The sequence below is a fragment of the Pelodiscus sinensis genome, chromosome 9 (assembly GCF_049634645.1).
Source record: "Pelodiscus sinensis isolate JC-2024 chromosome 9, ASM4963464v1, whole genome shotgun sequence".
Taxonomy (NCBI): domain Eukaryota; kingdom Metazoa; phylum Chordata; order Testudines; family Trionychidae; genus Pelodiscus; species Pelodiscus sinensis.
In genome coordinates, this window is record NC_134719.1 from 58,225,162 (window position 1) to 58,234,805 (window position 9,644).

At 54.9% G+C, this 9,644-nt stretch overlaps 1 protein-coding gene across 4 annotated transcripts in view; it reads right to left on the reverse strand.

Annotated features, from left to right (window-relative positions):
• The window catches only part of LOC102452649 (uncharacterized), a 36,629-nt gene extending 29,024 nt beyond the window's left edge, over positions 1-7,605 (reverse strand). For all 4 annotated transcript variants that reach the window (XR_012906042.1, XR_012906043.1, XR_012906041.1 and 1 more), the window contains exon 1: positions 7,442-7,605. The gene's annotated coding sequence lies outside the window, so the exon portion shown is untranslated. The remainder of the gene's footprint in view (positions 1-7,441) is intronic.
• Positions 7,606-9,644: the final 2,039 nt, after the last annotated feature.

Sequence of the window (9,644 nt, forward strand, 5' to 3'; positions counted from 1 at the left end):
GAGAAGGGGAAAATATTTCATTACCTGACTTGCTCAAGTTGATGTCAGGTAAAGTGAACAAAGGGTACTGAGACTTTTGCCTGTCTAGTTTCTACAGAGGAAACCCAGCTTTTTTATTACATTGGCGTATGGAAAATTCTTTAAACTGAAATGTTTAAATAGCCATATGTAACGCAAGAGTTTTCCTTTGTTTTATCATCAAACGAGAAAAAGCTCAGTTTCTCTTGTACCAGGATGGCCCAAATGCAACTACCTCAAACATTCGCTGATGTGACATTTTGCACCTTCTGCTTTTTTTCCTTTTTAAAGAGTTAGACATTAGTCCAGCCATTGTTTGAACACGTCCCTTTCCATTCTCCGTAACAGCATTACATCACATTTTATGAAAGTGTGACTTTTGTTGGATCTGAATTCTGCTAATCCTCTATATTACTACAGGATCTCCCCAGTTCTCTGACAATTAAGCTAACTAAAGCACTTTTCTAACTATGGTCCGAACGTGACCCCTCCGCCCCCATTACCATTACTTTACAGCAGGGGTGGGCAATCATTTTTAATACGGGGCCAAAATTTTGGTAAGTGGTCAAGGGCTGCACTTCTATGGAGGGGATGCAAGGTCTGGGACAGGAGGAGTGTAGAAGGGACTAGGGTGCAGAAGAGGATGTGGGACCCGAGAGGGAGTTTGGGTGAAGGAGGGGGTTATGATCTGGGACAGGGACTTGGGGTTCAGGGTCTGGGAGGGAGCTGTTACCTGGACGAGGTGGGGAGAGGGGATCCAGAGGGTTTGGGTGGTGACCTGGGGCAAGGGAATGGGGTGCAGGATAGGGATGTGAGTGACCAATTGAGTGGTCGACTAACCCAATAACCCAAGGCTTATTGGGAAGTCGAGTCAATACTTGGCTACTTGCTTCCCCCACTCTTGCTGCCTCTGTATCAGATGCAACAAGTGTTTGTGTGCAGGGGGGCCGGCTTAAAAGCAAGTTTCCCCCAGTACCATCTCTGTGGTGCAGGGGGGAGGAGAGGCACAGCAGTCCGGGACCAGCTGCGAGCCAGGACTGCTGTGTCCCGGCTCACGCTGGGTCTCAAACCTACCCCCGCTGCGGCTCTGCCTTTTAAATGTAGTAAGAGTCAAGTGGCTCTTATTACATTTAAAAGGCAGAGCTCCGGGACTGTTCAATCCCAGCTCTCGCCAGGTCCCAGATCTACTCCTACTGCGGTTCTGCAGCTTAAATGTAGTAGGAGCCAGGCTGCCTGTGCGATCAGCTCCTACTACATTTAAAGTGCAGAGCCGCAGCAGGGGTAACTCCTGGACCCCACCTCCCCTTATCGACTAATCGTGTAGTCAATACAAATTGTATCCTTAGTGCAGGGTTAGGGAGGGGTAGGGGTGCAGGAGAAGATTCTGGCCTGGGGGAGGAGTGCAGGAGAGAGTGTAGGATCTGGGAGGGAGTTGTGACCTAGAGAAGGTGAGGAGAAGGGATACAGAGGGTTTGGGTGGTGACCTGGAGCAGGAAGTTAGGAGGAAAGAGGAAGTGGGGTGCCAGAGGCAGGCTCTGGCTGTGAGTTCCCAGCCAGCAGCCCTGCAAAACCTGAGACAGGCTCCATGCCTGTCTGCAGGGCTGGCTGCTCCACGTGGCTCTGCTCCAGCACATGAAGGTGGGGGGGAGTGAAGTGGTTCCATTCACTGCTCCCACCTCCAGAAAAAAATTCTCAGCTCTTATTGGCTAGAAACTGGCCTATGGGAGCTGAGAGATTTTGCTAGGGAGCGGAGACACAGCTTGAAGCCTCCCCATCCCTACCCAGCGTCCAGAGCAATTAGCAGTCAGCTCTTTAAAGTGTCATGAGCTGCTATGTAGGAAGGGTCCTGGCAAGGTGGCCATAGGCCTGATCCAGCAGCTTTGTGGGCTGAATCCAGCTCTCTAGCCAGCTCTTGCCCACCCCTGCTTTAGAGTCTGAACTTAACACAGGGGTGGGCAACAATTTTTGGTGGGGAGCCACTCCGAGATTTTGGAAAGTGGTCAAGGGCCACACTTTTCTTTGGAGGAGGTGCGGGGTCCAGGATGGAGGTTGGGGGCAGAAGAACACATGGGGTAAGGGACTGGGATGCAGGAGATGGTGTGAAGTCTGAGAGGGAGTTTGGGTGAAGGAGAGGGTTGTGACTTGGATCAGGGGATTGGGATGCAGGGTCAGGGAGGGAGTATGGGTGCAGGAGAGGATTCTGGCCTGGGGAAGAAGTGTAGGAGGGGGTTCAGGGTCTGGGAGGGAGGTGTGACCTGGGACAGGGGGGTGCAGAGAGTTTGGATGCTGACCTGGGGAGGGAGCTGAGGTTCAGGGGTACCAGAAGCAGGCTCTGGCTGGGAGGTGCTTACCTAAGCATCTCCCAGCCAGCAACCCTACAGCACCCCGAAGTCAGGCAGGACTCCCTGCCTCCTGTAGCCACAGACGGCTTGAAACTGCAGGATGCTCCCTCCATGTGGCGCTCAGCTCTGGGAGGGGGAAGAGGCTTGCGATCCCCCCCACCGCCCGGTCCCCCAGGCCAAATATCTCAGCTCCTATTGGCCAGTTGCTTCCAGCCAATAGGAGCTGAGGATTGGGCTGGGGGCAGGGAGATCACACAAAGCCTCCCCCTCCTTCCAGAGCAGAAGCACATGGAGTAGCCCTGTGTTTAAAAAAAAAGCAGCTGCTGTGTGCCTAAGGCTCCTGGCAGGGTGGTCCACGGGCTGGAACTGGCCCGCGAGAGGTATCTTACCTACCCCTGACCTAACATATATCCTCACAACAGCCTCTGAGGAGGGAAGTACTGCGGCTGTGGTAGAACGAGGCGTTGAACTCAGACTGCCAAACTATTACACCAGGGCCCTAACCAGCGGGCCATCAGCATCATCATGCACTCTACCCGTGGAGACTGTGTCTCAGTACATACTGGAAGCAGCAGGTACTTTTTCTTGGCTTTTCTTTTCTAAGAGTCTCACACTTTTTTTAATTTCAGGCAAATCCAAACATGTCCAAGTTCTCTGAAAACTCCCCTGGAGATATCGTCTCTCATTGCTAGCTGGTGCAAGTGCAAATGGGGGCTAGTATTGTATAATTTATGAAATATTTTAGACTACATTCAACCGAGAATTGCAATCCCTGCTGATCATGCGCCTTCTTCTGCCTACTTGGCTTATTTCTTGTCAGAATACTTTCAAATTTCCACATCAGAGAGCCTATGCAGCCAGGCAATTAACAGATGTGTCCCTTCCTTTCCGCAAGAGCCATATTGAGGTATGTAAATCTTCACAAGGGATTTCAGTTCTCAGGGTGAGCAAGTTTATTTGCACCTCAAGGCTACGTCTACACTACGCCTCTCTTGCGCAAAAGCCTATGCAAATGAAGTGCAGATTAGAATATTGCTGCATTTCATTTGCATAATTAGGGGCCTTTTTGGCGCAAAACTCCCCTCTTGCGCAAGAGCCGTTTTTCCTCATTTTTTCAATGGCTCTTGTGCAAAAGCAGCTTCTAATTAATTATGCAAATGAAGCACTGCGATATTCCACACCGTGCTTCATTTGCATACGTTTTTCCAGAAGATGGCTACAGTGTAGCCGTCGCCTTACTGGTGCACCACACCGGGATACCTGGCTGCTCTTAGATGTACTAGGGGTGCTTTCTGGCCACTGACCTAGGCTCCTGGCTGTGCTGCTGAGCAAGTGTCTCATTGAGCATCTCATGGCAGCTGGGCGCAAGCAGGGAATGGCTGCAAAGAATGCAAAGGCACCTGCAGGGGAGTGGCAAGAGCATATGGGGGCATAGCTTGGAGCTGGATCCCCCGGGCTGGCTAAAACAGAGTGAACTACAACAGGGTAGTGATAAAAACAAAACACCATGTCGCCTCCAGGCAAACATTGTTCATAAAACAATGACTCCATATTTGACCTCTCTTCACTTCCTCAGAAGGAAACCTGCACAACACCTTCAGATGAGCTTCAATTTGTAACTTTGGTGACACTAAAGATCATGGACCTCAAAAAAGATACTGGATTTATAGCTCACTACCGTGGGCAGTTCATAATGCAGGCAAGGGAAGGCACAGCCTTCCTAACACTGCCTGCATGCCCGACCGCCTAAGGTTAGGGCCGCCGCTGGAGATGGCTGGGGCCGCAGCATGGCAGCCCAGCTTCCCCCTGCTGCTAGGGAGGGATGGGGCTAGGGCTGCAGCAAGGCAGCTCCAGCTCTCCATGTGGCCAGGAAGGACTGGACGGGGAGGGCGGGGCTTGGCTCCAGGGGTGGAGCCTCAGGTGGAAGGGGCAGGCCCGGGGCTTGCCTTCCCCAGCTGGGCTTTCAGTACATAAAGTTGTAACCCACTCATCCTTTTGTGCAGGATTCTGCTGGGGAATGTCCAACTGGCCGGGCTTGGGGAGTAGGGCAGGGAGGACTGGCAGGTAGCAGTCAGCACCCCAACTCCCATGGCACAGAGGCCCAGTGGCCTGAGAGACTCCCTCCCACTTTCTATCCACTGGGTCCTGTCAGGAAGTGATGGTTTTCAAACTGTGACAAATGGAAGGCAGAAACATGGATGGAAGAGGTACATGACTCCTTCCTGGGTAGGGTATGACCCCGCATTAGGCTACAGCAGCATTTCTCAGATGTGGCCACCACCAGATGTTTTTGCAGCCACTCAGCCTCCAAAGCACAGGCAAAGATTGAAGGGGGCAGGGCGTAAAGCCATGGCCCCTCCATGCAGAACCCAGCTGTTGCTCTTGAAGAGCGGTTACCAAGAGCAGCGAGTTGCAGTCTTTGTGTTTGAGCTGGTGCTGCTCTTTGGGGGCTCCAGGCTGCACCTCTGGAGTAGGCTCACCAGTTAATGACACCAGTTAGTAGTTAACTGGCGAGAGCAGCCTGGTTAATGTTTAACCAGTTAACTGATTAAATGGCATTTTACATCCCTACTCTGAAGATGTAAAATGGTGGGGCTGGTGTGCACCGTGTTGGAGGCAGCTCTTGTCAGTGGAGTCGGCTCCAGTGGTTGGTCAGCGGGGCACTCCCCAAAGCAGCTCCCCTGCTGCTGCTTGAGCCACAGGGAGCCTGGGACTCAGCAAAGAACTGGTGAGTTCCTGACCTACTTTCCCTGGGGAGGGCTCTCGCTGAAGGGCTCACAGGAGGCAGGGACAGAGAAATGGGTCAGCGGTTCCCCTGGGTCCACCTGTAGCAGCTTTAACAGCTCTGGGCTGCAGCAAGGCTTGGTAGCTCTCCGGCAGGATAAGGGGCTCTCATTCCATGCACAAGAATAGGAGCAAAGTCCAGGTGCACCAAATGGAAAGTAGGGTTGAGAAGGACTAGTCGATTAGTTGCTTCCCCCTCCTTGCTGCCTCTTTCAGAAAGAGGACTCTAATTTCTTAAACCTGTGGTTTTTTCTTGCACGTGCAAGTTTAAATTGTCACCTACTTCCCAATGAAAGTGTTTCCCAACTCATTTTGTCAATATCCATTGTCTAATTCTGACAGCTCAATTTATAAGCTGGGCCAAAGACGGTTAAGGAAAACCGCAAAACAAGTGAAGAGACGTGTCTCCATTAACATACGGCAAGATGAGGAAGCAGCAAATTCAATATTTTTTCAGGGCCTCTCTCTTTCACAATGATGGGGAGGAATTTCTTCCTCCTGATTTAGTACATATTTAACATGTCTGGTTTAAAAAACAAACACACACAATTATAACTTTAACAACTAAGAGACAGACTGAGGCATTTGTATATGCAGAAGAGTTACTACAATATTTTGAAATATATTTTTATCGTAGTTATTGGATTCAATGGTTAAACGATATTTTAAAGATTGTGTGTGCATCCAAAACACAAGTGTGATTTCTCTAATACTTTTCTCCAGAACATCCACAGAATCTCTGGAGTAACCTTTTACCGTTTCATTTGCAATGGACATGTGCAGAAAGCCCAGTTAGATACAAGTAATTTTTTCTGAACCACACAGGCTTCCTGTAAGGACTGTGCTCTCATTTAAGGCATATCAAAGAGCAGTTTGTGGGGAGCATTTACCCAGTGTGCCCCCAGACTTGGTTTGTTTCCTTTGCAGCTTCTCTTCCTGCTTCCTGACACTCCTTCCCACTATCCCTTTAGAGAAGTCTAGTGCCCCACTAGAATGAACACTAAGGCCTTGCCTACACTAGGAATTTAAAATCGGTATAAGTAACTATACTCTTTGCATAGCTATCCTCACTTAACTCTCAGAACATTCCTTCCATTGACCTAGCTCAGGAGGTGGATTATCTACCCAACAGAAGAATCCTACATGTTGATGTAGGTCAGGGATGGGCAGTAAGCAACCTGTGAGTTGGACGCAGTTTGCCAGGGTTTGTCCCAGCAGGCCAACGGAGCTTTATTTATCTGTATGGCTGCAGCTCCCCTTGGCTGCGGATCAGTGTTTCCAGCCAATGGGAGCTGCAGGAAACAGTGTCCCAGTTTGTGCTGCTTCCCACAGCTCTCATTGGCTGGGAATGGAGATTGGTGGCCAACAGGAGATGCAAGTCACCATACCTGCAGACATGCAGGTAAATAAAGTGCCAGCAGCCCGCCAGGTGCCAATCCTGGCAAACCGCCTCCAGCTTATTGCCCACTCTTGGTGTAGGTAGCATCTTGGTGAAGTGCTGCAGCTGAGCTGGTGTCATGTTCCAAGTGTAGACAAGCCTTAAAATAAACCAAATTGCTAGAGACACCTGATTACACAGATGACAGCCCTGATCTAGTATAGCAATCCCCTTGTACCTAACAGACATCTTACATTACACCGACCATATAGCTTCCACATATGTAACATACTACTCCAACAATCCACCCCTACATTCCTTCGGCCTCTTGCTTCTTTCCCTGCTCTCTCCCCACTGAGTTTTGCCCAAGTGCCACTCCAAGGGATCAAGATTTCTCCAAGTCCAAGAGTCAGTCTTCTCCCAGCCAGAAAACCAAGCCTGCCTCCTGGGGGGCAAAACGAAGCTCCCAAGATACCAGTCACTGAGAGCTCTCCCAACCCACTCTGGCTGTGCCCAGCCACCACTTACTTTCTCCCCCCTCCAGACCTCGCACTGCCCTTCGCTTTTCCATCCCTCCCCTCCCTGAAGGGCCAGTTTCTTTCCCCCTACTGAGAGGGTTTCAGTGGTGAAACTAACACCCATTAAGACTCGCGCTCTCAGTGCCATGCGGGTCTCTCGGACACCCTCACTCCTCTCCTGGCAGCGCCTGTCTCTCTCCCCCCCCCCCCCCCCCACACACACACCCTGCTGCACCGCTCATCTCGCCCCCCCGCCAGCCTCTCCGAGCAGCGCCCGTGTCCCCGTCTCCCCACCGCCGGGCCCACCCCGCACGGCGCAGGCCTCCCCCCCTCGCTAGCGGGGCCGGCCCCGGGAGCGCCCCCAGCTGCTGCCCGGGCGGGGAGGAACCGCGGCGAGTTACCGGCGCGCCAGGGCTGGAACCGCTCGCACCCGGAGGCCTCCGCGCGGCGCCGGCCGGCAGCCCCGGCCCCACAGCCCGCGCCAGGGGCCGCTCACGGGCCGGGCCGGCCGGCGGAGCCCATTGTCAGCCGGACCGCCCGCAGGAAGGAGGAAAACAACCCCCCGCGTGTGATTGACAGACCACAGCCCAGCCCCCTGCACACACATCCCCACAGCCCCCGTGTGATTGACAGACCACAGCCCCGCCCCCTGCACAGACACCCCCCCACAGGCCCCGTGTGATTGACAGACCACAGCCCCGCCCCCTGCACAGACACCCCCCCCACAGCCCCCGTGTGATTGACAGACCACAGCCCAGCCCCCTGCACACCCCGCCCCACAGCCCCCGTGTGATTGACAGACCACAGCCCAGCCCCCTGCACACCCCGCCCCACAGCCCAGCCCCCTGCACACCCCGCCCCACAGCCCCGTGTGATTGACAGACCACAGCCCCGCCCCCTGCACAGACACCCCCCCCCCACAGCCCCCGTGTGATTGACAGAGCACAGCCCAGCCCCCTGCACACACATCCCCACAGCCCCCGTGTGATTGACAGACCACAGCCCAGCCCCCTGCACACACATCCCCACAGCCCCCGTGTGATTGACAGACCACAGCCCCGCCCCCTGCACAGACACCCCCCCCCACAGCCCCCGTGTGATTGACAGACCACAGCCCAGCCCCCTGCACACACATCCCCACAGCCCCCGTGTGATTGACAGACCACAGCCCCGCCCCCTGCACACACATCCCCACAGCCCCCGTGTGATTGACAGACCACAGCCCAGCCCCCTGCACACCCCGCCCCACAGCCCCCGTGTGATTGACAGACCACAGCCCAGCCCCCTGCACACCCCGCCCCACAGCCCCCGTGTGATTGACAGACCACAGCCCAGCCCCCTGCACACCCCGCCCCACAGCCCAGCCCCCTGCACACCCCGCCCCACAGCCCCGTGTGATTGACAGACCACAGCCCCGCCCCCTGCACAGACACCCCCCCCCACAGCCCCCGTGTGATTGACAGACCACAGCCCAGCCCCCTGCACACACATCCCCACAGCCCCCGTGTGATTGACAGACCACAGCCCAGCCCCCTGCACACACATCCCCACAGCCCCCGTGTGATTGACAGACCACAGCCCCGCCCCCTGCACACACATCCCCACAGCCCCCGTGTGATTGACAGACCACAGCCCAGCCCCCTGCACACACACCCCCACAGCCCCCGTGTGATTGACAGGGCCACAGCTCAGCCCCCGTGTGACGGACAGAGCCAGACACCGCCCCCTCCGACTGACAACTCCCTCCCAAATCCCGCCTCGCCGCGACTGACAGCCAGACCAGCCCCCTGCACACACCCCACACAGCCCCCGTGTGACTGACAGAGGCACAGACCAGCCCTCTGCACACACCCCACATAGCCCCCGTGTGACTGACAGCACAGACCAGCCCCCTGCACTTACAACCGCTATGCGCAGCCCCTGTGAGAATGACAGAGCCAGACACCTCCCCCTCCTGCAAGGCACAGCCCACTCTGACTGACAACCCCCCTCCCGAATCCCACCCCGCCATGACTGACAGCCAGACAAGCCCCCTGCACATACACACACCCCACACAGCTCCCTTGTGTGATTGACAGAGCCAGACACCGCCCTCTCCCTGCGCGGTACAGCCCACTCTGACTGACAACCCCCCTCCCGAATCCTGCCGTAACTGGCACACACCCCACAGAGACCCCCTGTGTGACTGATAAAGCCAGACACTGCTCCCCCGGCGGCACAGCCCATTCTGACTGGCAACCCCACCTCCCGAATCCCGCCCCATTGTGACTGACAGCCAGACCAGCCCCTGCACATACACCCCCCCCCCACAGTCGCCCTGTGTGACTGAGAGCCAAACACCACCCCACGCGTGGTACAGCCCACACTGACTGACAACCCTCCTCCCAAATCCGTCCTGCTGTGACTGATTGCCAGCGCAGCCCCCTGCAAATACCCCACACAGCCTCCCTGTGTGAATGACAAGCAGACACCGTCCTCCATCCTGCACAGCTCCATCTGATTGACAGCCAGAGACAACCCCCCACCTTGCTATAACCAACAGAGACCAGACTCCCTGAATCCTTCTCAGCACAGCCCCAGTGAAAAACAACCGTAGATGCCAGC